Raw genomic sequence first — 20,662 nt, 5'->3', positions numbered from 1 at the left:
TGAATGAACAGACAAAATGTGGCATAGCTATACAATGGAATATTATGCGGTTATAAAAAGGAATGAAGTACTGAATTATCTTACAACATAGATGAATCTTGAAAACATTATGCTAAGTGAAACAGTCAGACCCAAAAGGCACATACTGTGTGATTCCATTTATATGAAATTTTCAGAGTAGAAAATTCATAGACAGAAAATAGGTCAGTGGTAGCCAGAGGCTGGGTAGGGAGAGTAAGTGTCTATTAATAGAAATAGAATTTCTTTTGGGAGTGATGCAAATATTCTGGAATTAGATATTGGGAATGGTTGTATAATTCTATAAATACACTAAAAACTGTCGAATCATATACTTTAAAGGGGTGACTTGCATGGTATGTGAAGTATACCTCAATAAAACCGTTATTTTAGGGGCGCCTGGGTGGCTCAATGGGTTAAAGCCTCTGCCTTCGGCTCAGGTCATAATCCCGGAGTCCTGGTGTCGAGCCCCGCATCAGGCTCTCTCCCAGCAGGGAGCCTGCTTCCTCCTCTCTCTCTGCCAGCCTCTCTGCCTACTTGTGATCTCTGTCTGTTAAGTAAATAAATAAAATCTTTAAAAAAAAAGTTATTTAAAAAAAAAGTGTGTTTTGAGAATCTGATGAGTTCAATCCAATGCTGATTAGTTCAAAGGAGTTTTGCACGCAGAGCTTGGGGTCAAGTCCCATCCCCATCTCCAAAGCTCATTTACATCATTTATAAAGTGGGGAGTGGGAGAAATAATATTGATGGAGCATTTGGGAGGATTAAATGAGATAATATACATACAGTTCCTGAAACATAACAAGTAAACAAAAATGGAATCCAATAATAAATTTTGAAAGCAATCAGATAAAGGAAGACTAACCGTTTTAATTTTATTTAATTTTAATTTTTTTTCAAGCGTACCAGGTCTGTGGTTTCACCATTTTTAGAAACGATATTTGAAGAAGAGCTGTGTTTTTAGTGATACATGGTTCCTGGCCTTAAGTATGTTACAGGCGATGGGAGCCAAGGGCAGCTGTATTCTCCTCCCGACCCCCAGCTCCCGTTACCCTGTGCTTGTCTGCACCAAAGGTATAGTAGGCTCTACAGGAAGGAAGGACAGATTTCCCAAGCAATCTTAGGACCCCTAGTCACTGGCTCAGGGTCGAAGGCGAAGAAATGAATCCACAGCTATCGGTTGGCCTCCCTACCCTTTCTTCCCAGTGGTCTCCTTCTCTGTGCAGCAGAGACTGCTTCCTGGCATTGCTCATGGGGAAGAAATCAAAACTTTGATGTCCCCTTGTACCTATACTCCACTCAGCTCAGACATGGGACTGTGGACTCTACAGAAGTGAGGAAGTTCAGGCAAAGAGTGTATGGTCAAGAAAGGAAAAGAAGAAAGTCTAGCTGGGTCTGGAAGATGCCGCCCGAAGGCCATATCTTTAAACCAGAGTTTACTTTGCATTTACTACAGTATCTTATGGATTCTAAAAATCACCACGGATTTAATGACAGCTTTTGGAGGGAGGATACGGGGTAGAAAAAGAAATACTCTTAAATTGTAGACAATTTGACTTTATTCATCCAAAAGAGCTTAAATTTGTCTTTAAAATTTGATTCCTTTTTCTTTGAAAACGACAATCCATTTGGAGTCAGGCGTCTTCCTACTCTGAATCCCAAGACTCTCCTGAATGACTTTGGAGCGCAGACATTCCCGCAGAGTCATCTTGATGTGCTGCTCTTTATCATGACTCACGCTACTTGACCTCTTTCATGTTCTTAGGATTGATAATATAATTCTGAGTCAAACTGAAGAATATTGGTTTCTCATCTACAGTTTCTATTCAGTGAAACTTGTGATCCTTTAATTGAATTAGATGCTGAAGAAGTTAAAAGGCTTCTCTGAAGTCACCGCAAGCTTTATGATAGATGGATAGACAGCTCCCGACTAGTCCTTCACGGCCCGTTAATCAACTAACACCAATCTCTCCTGACTTTGATAATTCCATGATTTATTATGCCAAGATATTTGGCGAAGTTAGCATGTGCTCAGCAGTGGCTAGATAAAGCTTACTCATCTTCTTAGCAAGTTGTTTTTGGCTTCTCTTGTGGTCTTTTGACCATTTTGCTACTCAAGGTGTAAACATTCTTATTTTTAGGAGAATCTTCCTTTGTGCTTCCAGTGGGAAGTACTATCTTGAGGATAGAAGAAGCCAAAGGAGCCAGATTAGACCCTCTTTCCCACTTTCTGGCACCTGGAGTATAGTTAATCATACAGCCTTGGTCAACCAGAAGTTCAGGCCCATGACCTTGAATCTTGAGGGTCTAGTAATGAAAACACCAAGGGTCCAGTGGCAGTGGCAGCACTGAGAGTCCAGGGGCTCCTGCCCTGAGCATCCAGTGGTGGCCACATCAGTGACAGCATCCTCAAAAGAGTGTTTCTGCAGAACATGTGCCTGTTGAACGTCTCTGGGCTTTGCATATTTTCTCAGTCTTAACCGACTGAGCCACCCAGGTGCCCCGGCATATTTAATTATTTTAATTCATTCTTCTTTTTAAAGAAGTATATTCTTCTTTTTAAAGTTAAGATCAAACTACCTTTGGCCCGTAGGAGTTCCTTCTAGAGACCTGCTTGAATCCTTTTGACCCAGTGGTCTTTGCTAACTCTCTTGCCTTCTGGGACAATCTCATGTTCTGGGTCCACTCTTTATATTTTCTGACCAGATGAGGAATTGACTACTTATCCAAAGAGCCCTCCTTCCTTTTAGTGGGAAGTGGTATTTAGAAACCGCAGTCTGGGCTGTGTCATTCTTTCTAGCCCATGTCATTCTTTCTAGGCCTTTTTTGTACATAGAGCTAGGAAGTGGGTATTTTTAAAAGAGAAAATACATCATGTGTTCCTCCTGCTATTTCCAGCAAGCCTTTAAGGTCAGAGGGCTTACCCAAGTTTTCTGATTCTGTGCTTGGATATTGCTTCCCCATAACAAAAATCCTAAGCCCCAGTTACAGCAACATAAATACTCACTTGCTTTATCCTACAACATTCTTACAACAGTCCCAGAATAACAAAATCAATATTACAACTAAAAATATGATTTCTGAAAACAACTTGCAATTTCTTTGTAGTTGTCTTTAACCTTAAGCTATATCCCAGTGGGGACATGCAGGCAAATCACTGTATTTTGAAATGGTTTAACATAATTCTTCACTGTGAAGCCACCAACCTGATACACAGTTTAGTTTACTTATTTCCTCTTATTTTAGATTTTGTGGGATCGCTTCTTGCAAATTTGATTTAATTTATTATATAATTTTGCTAAAATATTGTTTTATAAATATTAAGATTTAAAAAAACATATACTTGCTTAAAAATAAAATATCTGGAACAGATTGCACTCAGAGAAGTCTAGTTTCCATGCCTCTCCCCTCCACATCATGTTTTTTACCACTTGGATTAGGTAACTTTTTTTGTTGTGTATTCTTTCATTGTTTTTCTTCTATGTAAGCAAGTAAATATCTATTCATATCTGTTCCTTTCATAGGCTAAAAAGTAGCATTCCATAATCATCCTTTTGCACCTTACTTTTTTTTTTTTAAGTAGGCTCCTCACCCAGCATGGAGCCCAGTGGAGGGGCCTCAACTCAGAACCCTGAGATCAAGACTTTGCGCTGAGATCAAGAGTCTGATATTTAGCAGTTAGGTGCCCCTGAACCTTACTTTTTTACTTATGAATGCATCCTAGGGATCACACCTTATCACTATGTAGAAATGTAGGAAATTCTCATCCTTTGTTGTAGTTATATTCAATAAAGTTGCCATCAACACTGGACCAGAAAATCCTGAATCCTTCCTCTTAGGGGAAATACATGGTTAGATTCCTTTGAGCCTCTTGTCATAAATTCTTTTTGTCAGCCAGTCAGCACATAAACTTATTTTATGTGTGTTTCTGTTTAAAGGCCCCTTATTTAATATATGTTGTTAATTCACTAACATGAGACTCAGACAGTAACTCATGCCCAAACAAAGTTTATCTAACAAAACATACATATTTCTCTGCCGGGCAAATCACAGCTTTCTTTTGCTTAGGAACTCTTAATGGTACTTTGGCATTATGCTTGGGTGTGTTTTAAACAGTTAAAATCATCAGGCAGACAAAGGTGTGAAAAATATGGCACTACATACTGTGTAAAGAACACAAATTTATAGTATGAGAACAGAAAGTAGAAGGCTGAGACCTAGTTTGACCGTAAACAGGAAGGTACATATCAGACAACTCAACTGTTTTGTTCTTCTATGCATGTGTGTGTCTGGGAATGACTGTGAAAAGGGCTATCGGTATTGACTTGGGAGGCACAAGTGAATTGTAGCTAGTGGTTTAAATGGCAAATACAGAATTGCAAAAAAATAAGCAGCAGCTGCTTTACCCATCCCTTTTTTACAGTTGTGTAGTACTCCATCAAGAGTATGTACTACTGTTTTTTTAATTGGTCCCCTGTTGATGGCATTTGGGTAATTTCCAGTCTTTTCTATTATAACTAATACCACAGTGAATAGGATTAGTCATTTGTGCACTCAAATTTTTGACCCCTTCTCCTTGGAATGGAGTACTTGAAGTGGGATTGCTAGTCAAAGAATAAACGGATAGATAGATTTTGTAAGCTTTGGCAATTTCCCCTCCTTGAGGGTTGTAGCATTCTGTAATCCACCAGAATAGATTAAAGTATCTCTTTCCTACAGCCTCACCAAAGGAATATGTTGTCTTTTTTTTTTTATTTGCCAATCTATGTGGTTATTTCAAATGTAGTTTTAATTTGCATCTCTTTTATTCTCAGTGACATTGAGCATCTTTGCATATTGCTATGGGGCACTTGTATTACTTCTTCTCTAGTTTTTGGTTTACCTGTCTCGTGGGAGGAAATTAATATTCTCAGTGACATTGCACATCTTTGCATATTGCTACGGGCACTTGTATCTCTTTTTCTGTAATTTTGGGCTTACCTATCTTGTGGGAGGAAGCTTCTTCTTGGCAGGGAAGGTAGCAAGTCAAGTAAGATATTGTCAAAGTGGATTTTCCTAACCAGGGGGCAGAGGGATAAAAAACACAGGTAGTGGGCAGTATTCCTGGGACCACGCAGGCGCCAGTGTTCACATAGGAAACGTTGTCCTACCCGTGAGGCCAGCTTGGTATCCTTGGAAGGTATAGGGCTCTGAGCCAATGGTGTGGAGCTTAAAACATATTTACAGTCACAAGACAAAAAGTGTGTGAATGGAGGCTAGGATTGAGAAACCAGGTCTGAGAAAAAGAGAGAAAGTGGAAGCATTGCTGTGAATCAGTTCGGGGTGGTGGAGAAAGGAGATAATGGAATCGTACAGGGAAGAGCACTGGCTCAGAAAGCCTGCTACAGCGAGACTCCTTTTCTCCCATCACGTAGCTGTACAATCTTGCCTGAGTTCATCATCTTCCTGAACCTCATTTTTCTCATAAACAGCAGATGTGACCTCCTAGAGTTTATGTGAAGATTAAATGAGATTTTTCCCTAAAGGACGTTGCGCCATGCGTGGCATAGATTAAGTAAACTGCAAGTGACGGCTGGTACTACGATGTAGAGGAAACACCCTCCCTTCATCAGGACAGGCCGAAGAATTGAGGGAGGCAAGAAGTGAAAGGAGGGACCTAGCTAGATCCACCCATGAAGATTAGGGGTTGCAATGAGGTGGGAGAGGACTCCCACCCCGTGGACTGTACTATGAGAAATAGAAGAGAAAACTCCTCTTCCTTTGCAGAAAAGGAGCTTTAAGTGGCTTCTTTAAAGGGCATAATTAGCATTTTTCTTTAATGTCTGTGTTGGATTTGAGGTCTTTGCCACCAGATCCAGGCACACTACTCTTTTCAAGCATAGTCTGATTTAGCTGTGGTTCAGTTAGTCCTTCCCCATTTCAGTCCATGTTTTTGGGTGGTGATGAGCTCTCACTCCCACTTTCCTAAGTACAAGGGAAGTCAAGTGAACCCAGTCGAAGTTGTTCATACTTAGATCTACTCATTTGCCACGGTGGTTAGTTCAGTGGCTAGTTATCTGACCTAGACAGAGCCAGTGAAGCATAATGAGCTTCTTGTTGGGCCTCCAGGGGAAGATATTCTTGCTTTTTCCACAAGGAAATTGAAGCCAAAAGGATGTAATTCTGAAAACATTGCAGTTGTCTCTGATCATAATGGAAGAACTTTTTTAAGGGGGGGAGCGGAGAGAAAAAATAAATCTACCATAAGGTGGGTCAAGTTGTAATTTAAAGAAAGAGGAATTAAGTTTTGTGGTAGACTTTTAACCCCTGATCAAACCACTCCTGCAGCTGGTCCAGCTCCAGAAATGTTCAGTTAATGTAAGTGGATAAATTCCCTTTGTGCTTTAGGCGTGTGGAAAGAGGTCTGTGTGACACCAAATGAATACTAACTGATGGAGTGACCAACGGATGTTGCCCCCCCTTCCCAGTTCATTTGATTTTTAAACGCAGAGCACCTCTCATGTGCCAAGCCACTGCTTATCTCACTCGAAATTCAAAGCATCTTCCAGGTTCCAGGGAAATAGGTGCTTAATCTCCAGACACTGAAAGCCTGGGAAACAAGCGTAGGATGACTCTTGTGTACTAAATTTTTATCCAATCAATTCTACTTTGAGAGGCAGCAGGTGTAGCATTTCATTACAGTCACTCCAAACTCTGAGCTCTTGTTCCCGTCTCTGCTCTGGCCCCTGCCTGCTGGCACTGACGTGGCCTGTTGAGAGACTATTATTAAGATAGAATTTGTATAGATTATTTTCGAGCTAACAAAAGAATTTCCTTGTTATTTATTCACAGGGCCTAGTGTGCAATATAAATTTAGCCAATTTGAAGAGCCTGGTTCGCTGATCTTGTTAGAGAGAGCCAAAGGCTATTGTCTGCTGTTCACACCAAGATAGAGCCCCTGCTGGAAATCTCATTTCTAATTGCAGAAGGGTCAGTTTAGAATGCAGAGAGACCCCTGCTTCCCAAGCTTATAGAGCATAAAGAAGCATGTGTTCTGAATCCCTGGAGAGCTTATAACTTCCGGGATGCAATAAAACTGAATGCTCCCTTGACCCACCCCCTGCAAAGAACCCTCTGGAATCTCTTGCCTAACGCATATGGCAGACAAAATTGGGAACTGGCCAGGAGATGTCCCAGAATTGACCTAAGAGGAAGCACGGAAAACATGCATGAAACCAGGGGCTCCTTTAGCTCAGGAATCTGGCTCGAGCTCCTGTCTCATGGGAATGTGTGGTTTGCGAGCATGATAATCTCAGAATGGCTGAACTGTTTTTTTAATCATCCCAGAAATCCCAAAGTTACTAACCTATTTGAAAAATTCTATCTACACTTACACTAATGGGTTGGCATTTATATTCTTAATGTTTGTTAAAAATACCTAGTATATATTAAAAAGTGTGAAGAAGAAATAATCATACTAAGGAGAAATAGTCATCATTTACTTTGATATATCCATGAGAAGTACTTGCCATGGAGGAAGCCCTTTTTTGGTGTTAGTTATAATTGTTGATGTTGCTTACGAAAGATGGCAGAGGGGCGCCTGGATGGCACAGTCGGCTGAGCATCTGACTCTTGGTTTCCACCCAGGTCATGATCTCAGGGTCATGAGATCAAACCCTGCATTTGGCTCCCTGCTCACTGGGGAGTCTACTTGAGGTTCTGTCTCCCTCTCCCTACCCCCCCTGCTTGTGAGCACATGCACACTCTGTCTTTAGACTAAATAAATCTTAACATAAAGCAAAAACAGTGGAAACTGTTTCATAGAGTTTTATTTATGGCTTTGTTCTCTTCACAATGGATGTGTTTCCATGCCTTGAAAAACATTTCCATTGCTTTCAGTAACCATATAATAATTACCCATTACGTGAATATATTATAATTTATTTACCTCAATCCCCTACTGGTGGATATTTAAGGTCTCTCTCACTCCCTCTCTCTTGCCTTGTCTCATTTTCTCTCTTAGTTTTTCTAAGTGTGCTGTTATAAAGATTACTATGCTGAGCACTTTTTATAGGAAAAAAAACAACAACAGCCTGTCTTTTTATGGCCCCCAAGGATAAATGCCTAGAAGTAATTACCTCCAGGTCAAGGAGCATGATCATTATAAGACATCTAATGTATTGCTAAATTGCCCTCCAGGAGCCTTTCAGTGTTTTATATACCCACTATTTATATATGTTACTTCAGGCATGTTGCTTAACTTCTCCCTGAGTCTTAGTTTCTAAATATGAGAAAGAGGAATAACAATAACCAATTGCAGTCATGAAAGTGAAAGTTACATATATACACACAAACAAATCCCTTTATATGTATACACATCTCTATTTGTCTACGTATCTGTCTATTTCTATGTTTAAGTGTATGTATAAGTGTATAAGCACACTCATGGTCAGTGGAAGTTATTAAAATTCTTGACTTTGCTGTTCTCTAGCTCTGTGGCTCAGAAAAGTCATTTGAACTGTGTTGGCTCATCTGTAAACTGGGAAGAAATGATGTCTTACAAGGTTGTTAAGAAGATTAAGTGAAATAATGTAAATAGATGTCCTTTGTCACCTCTTGGCCTTGTTCTAAATATCTTAATTCTTTCTTGGGATATGGAAACCAAAAGCAGATACAGGATGTCTTAAGTATTATTTATGAGAATTCATGGCTGTAGACCATCTACCTCCTTGATAGAAAACTATGATTTCCTCATCTTTTCTGTCAGGATACATAGAAGACCCATCCAATTTAAATTGTTATGTTCATTTTAGAAATAAACTTCTACATAGATCGTGAAATAGCAGGGCGAGGGAGATTAAAATCTTACCATTTGACACCAGATGTCATTCTAGAGAAGTTAGAAGCCTATTACATGCAGGGAAACTTTTCAGAAGGCTTATTTCCTTTGAGTATGAGGGAAAGGGAGAGGGTGGGCTGAAATACAAAAAAAGCCCTGTGCCCCAGATTTGAGGTGATGCTAGAACAGATAAACAAGCAAGCAAATAAAAACAACCCCCGTCCATCTGAGCAGAGAAAAGGGTGCTTAGGGAAAATATAAACTTTGGGAGTGTTGGGAATTTCAGGAAAGACAGGATGTGAGGTCAGAGTTCAAGTTAATTTCATGTAGATCTCTAGAGAAGGCAGAATAACTCTAGATCATTTCTATTACTCTAGAAAATGAAGCCACTGTGGATTGGAAACCTAGAGACTTAATTATAAATATACATTCTCTCTATTTTTCCTAGTGCCACCCATGTACAGAATCTCTCACAGAAGGGAACCCCCAACACACCTCCCATTTAAACACTGCAGATTGAACTCATCCATTTATCTCCATTCCTCCCTGGGAACTCCCACCTAAATGACATTGAAGGGATAAATGGTATAAATAGAGTGAGAAATTAAAATAAGAGAGAAGACAATCATGGATAAGGTATGTCAGCCAAGTTTTGAGTAATGGAATGGGGATCAATGAATGGTAACTGAAGTAACAACATGAAGAAAACCAAAATCTTTTTTTTTTAAGATTTTATTTATTTATTCATGAGAGACAGAGAGAGAGAGTGGCAGAGGGAGAAGCAGACTCCCTGCTGAGCAGGGAGCCCGATGCAGGGCTTGATCCCAGGACCCCGGGATCATGACCCAAGCCAAAGGCAGATGCTTAACCACCTGAGCCACCCAGGTGCCCAAGAAAACCAAAATCTAAGGTATTGTCAAGGTTGGGGAGACATAAATAAAAATCAAGGTGATTTGGGTCACAGAACCTCAGAAAGTTTCAGGAATTGGAGGTATCACCTACCTCAGAAAGCATGAACAAAGGATCTACTGATATCAGGAGAGTCGGTTCATCGACCCCCTGATTCCCAGCTCCATCCTGGGAAGCTAGGCAGGGAATGGGAGGGGAAGGTTCAGAAAAACTGAGATGGCTCCTTATTCAGAAATATTAAGCACAGAGAGTGGTGGGCATGCTCCTGGAATGTTGGCAGCCTGGATTTTCCCTCTGGACACAAAATTAAAAGAATCTTCTTGAAAGAAACAGAAAGAACCCCTAAAAAGATAACTACAGATACTAACATTTAGGTTTCTTACAGGAGAAGAGCTTGGTCCATGATAGTGAAATTCTTTCTTGAATTTCAGCTGATGAGCTCTGGCCACAGATCCTCCAATCAGCATATGAGTGTGACTGTGTGTGTGTGTTTGTGTTTGTGTTTACTTCATTCAAATATTAGTGCATTGCCGAGTACAGTTAGCCATCTGAGGAAAGTGTTCATGAGCAAAAAACTAAAACATACAAACAGTAAAAAGGAGGTTGAGAAAAACAGAGACAATACAGGAAGCAGAAGAAAACTTCAAATACATGATAATTATGATTCTCAGAGTATTTAGAGAAAATATTTCATTGCTGCAACAAGAGAAGGAGGCTATAAAGGGTGAGCTGTAAGAGCACAAGGAACAACTCTTAGGAATTAAAAATATGAAAGATAAGACAAACTTTCAAAAGCTTAATTGAAAGAGAAAGTTCAGGAAATTTCCAAGACGGTAGAAAGCACAGTCAAAGAGATGTAAATTAGGGAAGATTTCAGGAAAGTAGAGGAACGGTTCAGAAGTTGTATATATAACTACCAGAAATTGCAGAGAGAGGAAACAGAAAATGTCAGAGAGAAGCTTATCAAAGGATGAATGCTGTAACTTTTCCCAGAAGTAAAAGGTATGAAGCTCCAGGCTATAGAGATTTACTGAGTACCCAGTAAAATAAATTTTCAAACTCATTATAAAGCACATCATTTTTAAGTCACAGAATGCTGAGGATGCAGAGATCATCCTAAAAACTTCAAGGGAATAATAACAGGTCATATGAAAAGGATTAAGAATAAGGAATCGACCCTGGACTTCTCAGCAGAAGTACTAGAAGCTAGAAGACAATAGATCCCTGCTCTCAAAACTATAACCTCAAATTCAACGCCCACTCAGATTATTACTCATGAGTGAAGAGATAATGAAAACTATTTTTATAGTACAGAATTGTCAGATCATTATGTTGTACACTTGAAACTGGTGTAACACTGTATGTCAGCTATACCTCAAAATAAATTTTTAAAAATTTACCCAAGAAGGCTTTTGGACCATGTGCCTTTCTTAAAAAACAAAAAGAGGGGGGGTTCAAGAAGAAGGAAAATATGGAAACACGAAAATGGGATTCAGCAGAGCCAAGAGGTTAAAGACAGTCCCAGGAAGATGGGAAGGTGTTGAAGGGGAGGAGGAAAGGAGGTGATGTGGGACGCTCCTTACACAGTAGATAGGCGGAGCAGCCCATCCATATTGGAGAAGATGACCCAGGTGTCAGTACCTGGTGTCTTTACCTCCTAGGTAAAGGACTAAGAGCTTACTGATGAACTTCATCATGTTAAAATTTGTTTGGAGTTATGGAGGTTTCAGGGAAGAATTCACGTTAGGTACCTAGACAGTCAAAAAGGAAAAATGCAATAACCTCGTGAAGAACTAAATGGTAACTGAATGGGGGAGAAATGGAATCATTGTCGTCTGTTTGCCTCAACAGCCACAGTGATGCACTTGCTGGTTATTGATTTAGCCAAAATGCAGTATTACAGAATTGGTAGGATGTGAGTGTGTGTGTGTGTGTGTGTGTGTGTGTGTGTGTGTGTGTGTGTGTGTGTTTGTGTGGTGGGGGGAGGAGAATGCATTTTTTTTTAAAGATTATTTGACAGAGAGAGAGAGATCACAAGTAGGCAGAGAGGTAGGCAGAGAGAGAGGGGGAAGCAAGGCCCCTGCTGAGCAGAGAGCCCGATGCGGGGCTCAATCCCAGGACCCTGAGATCATGACCTGAGCCAAAGACAGAGGCTTAACCCATTGAGCTATTCAGGTGCCCTGAGACTACATTTTTAAATACTATTAACAGGAAGTTAAAATTGATACATTAAGAAACAATTGGCAATCATATTAAATGTATAATCATATTGAATATATAAATGTATCAAAGTAACACACTGTGCATTTTAAATTTACAAACCACAACATGTCAAATTTATCAAATTAAAAAATTAAAATCATGAAAACATTTCCATCCCCCCAGAAAGAAAAGAAAACAACAGTATAAGCATGTTATTTCGAAATATGGAGGGAAACTAGAAATGACCAGGAATGGAAAAAAGTTAGAATTTACTTCCTCTGAGGAGCATTCTTTAGTGGTGGGGAGGGGCAAGGAAAGGGATGACCTTTCTTTTTTTTTTTTTTAAGCCTTTTAATACTCTGACTTTTTGAATTATAAACCCTTGATACTTTGATATCAGTCAACATTAAATTTAGAGAAAGAAGATCTTTCAGAACGGGATTTGGCTGCCAGTATTGAAGGCAAACCGTTGGTGAGACACCTCACCTTTCAACTTCTGCATTCAGCAATTACCAAACACTGATTTTGTGACAGATTCTGTCTCCTGTGATATTTCACGTAGTCTCCCAATCACCCCCTCCAGGGTGGGCCTTTGTATCCTCATTTTGCAGAAGCTGAGACTCAGGGAAGCTAAGTAACCTTGTGAGTAAATTCCAGCACCTGGACTCAAGCATGTCAAGTCCCAAAGTCATGCTTTGCCCATCAGCCCGGGTTTTCTTGAGGTGGTGTCTCTTTATGCTCCAGACTCACTGTAGAATCACAGAATTTTAAATTCAGGAGTCTTACAAATCATCTGGTTCAAAACCTTTTATTTTGTCAGTGGGTAAATTCAGGTTCTGTCACGTGACTGATGAGATGGGATTATTAGCAGCCGCCCTGGTCCGGCGTCAGCAACTTCTTCTCATCCACATGACACTGTCGACCTTATGGGGAAAAGTCAGGAAGTTAGGGCTCCTCTGGTGAACAGAAATCATGACTATTTATTTATCCCCTGAATGTAGCTATTTCAAGAAGAGAGAAAAGTGGAACTCCAACAATAGTAAAAAATTTTAAAGATTTTATTTATTTATTTGAGAGAGAGAGAGAGAGAAAGAGCAGTGGGGAGGGACTGGGAGAGAGAATCAGACTCCCTGCTGAGCAGGGAGCCTGATGTGGGGCATGATCCCAGGACCCTGGGACCATGACCTGAGCTGAAGGCAGACCCTTAACTGACTGAGCCACCCAGATGCCCCTCTAATAATGGAAATTTTATGAGATCTGGAGGTCTGAGTGTGCCGGCCGTGGTCTTGCTTCCTCTGAACTGTATTTTGTGCCCCATGTAACATTTTCCTGGAAACTCCTCATAATCTTCATGAAGTAACATGGGGTGAGAGCTCCCTGGGAGATGAGAGTCTCCTGGGCAAGAGTCACCTGCTTTTCGTAGAGGGGCTTCTTGGCACGAACCCCATTGTTGCATTCCAGAGCAGAAAAGCCCAAGATGAAGCATCCACAAGAAAAAAAAACAAAAAAACAAAAAAACAGTGTTTATTGAACACCTACTATGGAGGCACGGTGCTAGGAACTTCATGCTCGTGATTTCACTTTATGCTTGGAGCACCAAAAGTCCAGGTAATCTGGACTTTCTCCAGGCCCTGACCCTTCCTAAAAGTTGGACTTCTCTGATCTTCTGTTTTTCCTTCTGTCAAATGGGAGTAACAGTGATACCTATGGAGTAGCTCCAGGCTTCATGGTTATGCTGGCCAGTCTGGTCCTTTTTCTGTCTGTCACTCAGGATGACTCTGAAGTGAAGCAAACCTGTTGGAAGCACACACTGAAGTCAGCGAACTAGACCAGTGCCCTCTGTTCTCTGCTTCTGCAGAGCCTTTCGCCTGGAGCACCCTTGTTCCCTGGCCTGCCTGACTTCCAGCATACCACCTCACTCTTGGGTGAGATTGTGTCCCATTAATCCTCTAGGACTACTAGCCTTGGACATCATCTTCCCCGGCAGTCTTCTTCACACCTGCCAGTCTGGGCTAGAAGCTCATCCCCTCAGCATTTCTGTTGCTTACCATCGCAGTTTCTCATTATTCACCCATGTGCCTCTTTCCCACCCCGTGACGATGGCTGTGAGGGGTTCAAACAAGTCAAGCGTCCTTCCAGTCTGTGGTGGACTGAATAATGACCAACCTCCCCGGGGAAGACCCTGTCAGTATGTTACTGTGCAGAGTAGATGGGACTTGGTGGACCTCGATATGGGGAGATTTGCCTGGGTTATCCACATGCGCCCAGGGCAATCACGGTGTCCTTGTAAGAGGAAGACAAGGAGGACCCGAGTCAGAAAAAGGAGAGGTTGGAGGAGTGGACTTTGAAGATGCGGGGAGAGCCCATGAGCAAGGAATGCTCTAGAAGCTGGAAGAGGCAAGGCAGTGTGTTCTCTTCTAAAGCCTGCAGGGGGAACACAGCCCTTCTGACACCTTAATTTTAGGACTCCCGGCCTCCGGAACCATCAGAGTAAATGTGTGTTGTTTGAAGCTACTGAGTTTGTGGTCATTTGTTACAGTAGCCGTAGGAGAGGAATGCACAGCTCCAGGCCTTTGATAGTGCCTGACACATCGTAGGCACATAGTGGGCACCTAATAAATATTTTTTCAAGGAGTTGAATGAGTCATTTGGAAAGCAAGGTTTGCATCTCTGCCCCACATGCATCCCACTCTAGGTAAAGGTTTATGAGTAAGCAGTCAACAAATGGTGGAAAGGACATTGCTCTGAAAATCTACAGTGGGGGTTTTACTCTTGTAGCCAGCCGACACTGGTTTGAGCAGCTTCTCTGTGAGTAAATCCAGTAGATTTGCTCTCTGACTTGGGAAAACCTGTTTAATCTCTCCAGGCCTCTGTTTTCTCACGTGGGAGAAGGCAAAAGTTAGTCCAGTATTCTTCCTGACAATACGGTTCATAAAGACAGATGATGTTATTCAGCCGAAATATTCCTCAGAAGACAAGATACTATATAAATACCAGGTAGGATCGTTGTTGCATTAATAATAAATATTTAAGAAATAAATCCATGTTTTCAAAAACAAAGCAAGACACCCAGAGCCACCCGTCACTTAGGGAAGGTTGTACTCTCTTCCTGAACTAAAACACTTACTGCTTTTAATAGCTTCACTTGTTAATATTCTGTAACTTAAAAAATGGGGCACATGGATTTTGGATTAAATATTAAAATATTAAATATTAAATTGGACGGCAGAGATCCATCACATACTTGAACCTGCCTGGTTTACTCAGGCTCTTGTAGATGCTCTAAGAAATCTAATCGCTGTTCATATTCACTGAGTTCATTTTTTCCTCTTCTTCTTCTTCTCCTTCCTTTTTTTTTTTTGCCAGACACACAGGCACCGTATACATCTTTCTATTGATCAATCTCAAAGGGTTGAATGAAACAGACCCACTACTAACATCTGTACTTGACATAGCCCATCTAGCGTGATGAATCCAGAGGTTACGTTTTAATAGACACGGCCAATTATTCTGAATGAGGGACTGGGCGTGCTTTGTCTCCTTGGTCCGTGCCTTTCTCTTCTTGACTTCTCATGACAGCAGCTTTAGGAAGCCTGAGCTGCAACCCTGGGCCTGATGGCTGTGCACCTGTCAACTGCAGCAATGGTCTAACGACCCTCTGGGCGTCATCGTTATCCAAATTCCAGCCGCACTCACGTAAGGCCCTGAGATCCTGTGTACTTGACTGATGAAGTCTGGGGTTTCTGTACCCGAGGAAAATAGCTCTGAAGCTTATCTTCACTCTCTCTGCCTCCCCTGTCTGAGTGTCAAATCCTTGCTCAGAGACTCAAAGCCTTCTGCCATTCAAAATGCATTCTTGGCAAGGGAGCTGATGCTAGTCATTTATAATTCATCCTTTAAGGTGAACCATGTGGTTTAGTGAAAAGACAGAGAGACCTAACTCCACTCTTAAGCTGGGTGAACTAGAGCAGGTTTTTTTCACCTTTGAAACTACTTCCTCATCTGTTAAAGACGATGGGAGAATTCAATGTCATAATGTTTCCATTGCCAGTATGTAACCATTCACAAGCTGGGAGGTATAAATCAGGGAACACTTCTGTTAGTGATCTGATCAGTGTAATTCTACACCCAGTGCTGGCCTGGCAGTACCTCCTCTGAGTGTGTGTTGGAGGGTTTATTAGTGGGGAAGGTGGGGAGAGTGCTTCTCCCTCCTGTGACAGTCAACCACCGTTGTTCCATGCTATCCGAGGACTGGCTTCACAATTATAGGTCTGCAGTTGACATACACATGCACGGTCAGTGATCCAAAACGCAACATAGTGCTTCAGTGGGCTAGGACACCTGAAGTTTCCAGGCTTAGCCACAGTCTGTGCACAGAATCGGCTTCTGCGACTGTTGAGATGGCGGATTTGATCTAAATGATCAAGTTTCCCTTTTATTTCATAGTGAATCAGAAGGGACTTTCATATATTTTCATGTTCACTGGTCATTCAGGGCCATCTTTGTTCATCAGAGGTAGTCTACTATCATTGAAACTCAAAACAATAAGGGGTCCATTCTCCCTATGGGAATTTGCCCATATCCATTGGTTACCCTAATAACCGTTGAGTTTCACATCCCAAGGACTCATAGAATGAGGTGATCGTTGTCAAACCATAATTTGTTCTGATAACGTAGATAAAACATGGCATAGTAGCGGGTGCACAACTTCCTTCTTACTTCCCTTGGAACACATTTATCGTTACCTTCTGAATTTCTGTTTCTCCAAAATTTCCCCATTCTTCCAAGCTCAGGCAGATGCCACCTTCTCAGTGATATTTTGCCTAGCTATTCCAGATCACAGTTGCCGATTTTTTTTCTCTGAATCCTTCTATTAGCTAATTCAGCTTTCAGTCTCCCTGTACGGATGGTCTGTTTGTATCTCTCATATTGTCTCATGGTAACAGCATGAAATAGACACAGTAAGTTTTACATGTTAGACCTCGGACCAAGCCCTTTACATATTTTATTCCCTAACTGATTTGCAGAGCAAATATTCAAACATCCAGTGCTACCCTAGGTTGCTGAATATACAGCACTAAGACATGCCTGATTTCTACATTCTTGAACCATATGGTCTTGACCGGCATGGCGATTATAGCTGGTGGCCTGCTTCTGTATTGTCCATGAGCTAAGAATTTTTCTTAAACCTTTTTTAAAGGATTCTAAACCTATGAGGTTTAGAATTCTAACCAATGGTTTAGATTCTAAACCAATGAGTGAGGAAACTTGCAGCAGAGATCTCACGTGGCCCACAAAGACTCAAATATTCACTATCTGGGTCTTTATAGAAAAAGCCCGCTGACCCCTGGTGATCTTGCTTTATCTTCCTAACTGTCCTGCAGGATGGATTTTTTTCATTATAGGTATTTTACTTATGACGAACGAAACTGAGACTCCAAGAGGTAAACTTTTGTTTTCCAAGATGATTCAATTAATGCTTTTCTGAGCTGGCAGTGCAGACTAGAATATGTGTAGTTTATCTGGGGCCGATACCTGCTCCTACTAGACTTGGTGGGAGAGACTAGTGTTCACATTTTAGCTCTGCCCAATGTAACGATGGAAACCCCTTATCCTCCTGCTTCTGTGTTCTTCCTGAAATATTATAATTATTATTTTTTTTTTAGAGAAAGGTTTTTATTTATTTTTTTATTTTTTAGATTTTATTTATTTATTTGACAGACAGAGATCACAAGCAGGAGGAGAGGCAGGCAGAGAGACAGAGAGGAGGATGTAGGCTCCCTGTCAGCAGAGAGCCCCATGCGGGACTCGATCCCAAGACCCCGAGATCATGACCTGAGCCGAAGGCAGAGGCTTAATCCACTGAGCCACCCAGGCGTCCCTCTTTCTGAAATATTATTAATCAGCCATAGTGGTCAATCATTGATGGGCTCAAGAAAAAAGACTTTGAGGAGAAGGTAGAATGGTGGTCTTAGAATTCGGAGCCTTAGTAATTAGTCCTCTCTGGGCTTCAGAATCCCCCGACCTAAAATATAGCATTTGGAAATGTTTGACTTCTAAAGTACCTTCCAACCTGAAAATTTCTTTCCAGGGATGTGTATCCTTTACTCCAATTGGACTGTATATATTCATCTTTATCTCTACAGTGGTAACTGTGGACCAACTGAATAATGAATGGTTCAGTGTTTTGTATTGGGAGCACATAAAGTCCTATGCATACCTCTAAAAAGTTATTAATTAATTCTGTTGGAAGGATTGTTGGCATTATTTCATGTTGTTCTACTTGTGCTTTGTCATAAGGAGGGCAAAGAGTCTAAGACAACCAGAATGTGTGGTGACCAATTGCTAATGGTGGCCAGTGAGCCACTCCCTCTCCCACCCTCCAGGATATCCAAAACTGACAACCCCTCTGCCTGCAGTTTTTATTCTGACCCCCAACCACATTTACCTCGGCAGACGGAAAGTGTGTTTTGTGTATTTGCAATGGAGGATATGTTTGCTGAGGTATCCGACTTGTAGAGATATAGCCCAAATAGCTTGAGACACTTACCCATCTATGTCTATGTACTTTACAGCCCGTTCCCCAAATCTGGTTCTCATTATCCTGCCTAGGTCTTGCTTGTCTGGATCAGGTTGTTTGAGATCTGAGAGGGAGGCAAGGGATTTGCTGTTTAATGGGAACGGATGATTGGCATTCCCAAATGTTTTTGAGGACAATGGCTCTGTGTGTGGGCTGTGTATTAGAATCATCTGAGGAGCTTTTAAAAATGCCAAGGCCTGGGTCTCATACCCAGGGATTCTAATTTAATTGATTTTGGTGGGCAAACAATTTTAAATCTCCACTGGGTATTTTAATGTGCGTATGAGTTTGGAAACCACCATTCTAAGAAAAATTTGATCTAGTGGCAGAGTAAAAAAGGTCTCCAATTCTGGATTACTCAGTTTAAGATAGAATCAAACTCCTATACATTTATGTAAAAAGAACATACACTGTACTGTTCTAATTTTTGATCCTACAATGTACAAAAGTTAAGGTTCTGTGGATTCTCTCAAAGAAAAACTATGGGGTAAAACCTGCTCTGCTACTTTTTTGCTAGCTGATTTTGAAATACCCAGGCTAAACGGAGGGTAGGTGAACATCAATGATCATCCTTGACAGTGTCTCTCATGGTTTACAGAACTCACCCAGTTTCAGTTGTGTTCACAGCTTCTTAAGCCACACTCGTGGACCTACATTTCATATTATTGCTTTAAAACGTGGATTTTTGTTCCTTACTAACCCTATCCATTTTGTTTCCTGAGTTTTGAAATTTTATTTTAGGTTGTTTTTTTTTTAATTATTAAATCCCATTCAGCAGCATTTTGATGAACTACACAGACTGTAGGGGAAAAAAAAAAAAAATCTCTTGCATTTACCACACAGTAACATCCATAATGACAGCAAAGGCAGCTTTGGTGGATTTCACTGGGTCTCCTGGACAAGTGGTTCCCAGCCTTGGATAAAGGGGTGGTGAGGGCTGGGGCAGAGGCAGATTGATGTTGTGGGCCACTGAACGCGGGTCTGGGGACGTGGTACCCAAACGATTTTTGGTGCCATTGGAGCACCATCTCCCATTGTGTTACCCCTGTAATCAGAAGGAAATGAAAGAAAGAAATGAGCTGCACATGTAATTGTGTGATTCCGCTGGTCTGAAGAGGTGGGTCGAGGGCCTTTTTGGTAATGAGAAATGGCTGCAGGAGACCCTTCAATAACGTGCACAGGGGACTGCATACAGGTTGGCATTCAAAAGCTCCTGCTGAAGAGGGTCCTCTGGTTTCATGGAGGCAGCGTCATTATTAAAGGAATGGGCTTATTTTTTTAAAGATTTTATTTATTTATTTGAGGGGCGCCTGGGTGACTCAGTGGGTTAAAGCCTCTGCCTTCAGCTCAGGTCATGAGAGCCTTATTGGGCTCTCTGCTCAGGGGGGAGCCTGTTTCCTCCCCTCTCTCTCTGCCTGCCTCTCTGCTTACTTGTCATCTCTCTCTGTCAAATAAATAAATAAAATTTAAAAAAAAAGATTTTATTTATTTATTTGAGAGAGAGAGAGAGAGAGCACAAGTAGGAGGAGGGACAGGGGGAGAAGCAGTCTTCCCACTGAGCAGGGAGCCCGATGTGGGGCTTGATCCCAGGACCCTGGCTCATGACCTGAGTCAAAGGCAGACGCTTAACCCACTGAGCCATCCAGGCACCCCAGGAATGGACTTATTTTTAGAGAAGAGTCCCCCCAACAGTCTGTGGTTGATGCGTGTTGTAAAGGCGTGTCTAAGCTGATTGTGGAGTCCCGGCCTCCTGTGGAAACCGTAAGGGCTTAGGAATAAATCGAGATGTACATGATTTTATTCTGCAGATGACATTGTTCTTAATGTGATTCAACAAACATTTATTGGGCATTTATTATGTCCCTAGGGTGGAGTTAGCTAGTAGGGTTAAGGGATGAACTCACAGACCCTGACTTCAGTCTGCTCACAGCCTGGTAAGGAGGAAATGTGGGAATGACAAATCACATTCAATGTCGTCAGAGGAGCCTGCGTGCCACATGCGCGGGTGGACCACAGGGAAGGCATGGTTGTCTCTGTCAAGTGGAAGGAGGTGGTTGGTCGGGCATGATTTGGTTTATGGGCCAGAGACACACATGAACAAGGACAAAGTTTATAACTGAAGCTGTTACAAAGAT

Source organism: Martes martes (genome assembly GCF_963455335.1).
Source record: "Martes martes genome assembly, chromosome: 18".
Classification (NCBI taxonomy): Eukaryota; Metazoa; Chordata; class Mammalia; order Carnivora; family Mustelidae; genus Martes; species Martes martes.
This window is presented reverse-complemented; position numbering follows the sequence as displayed.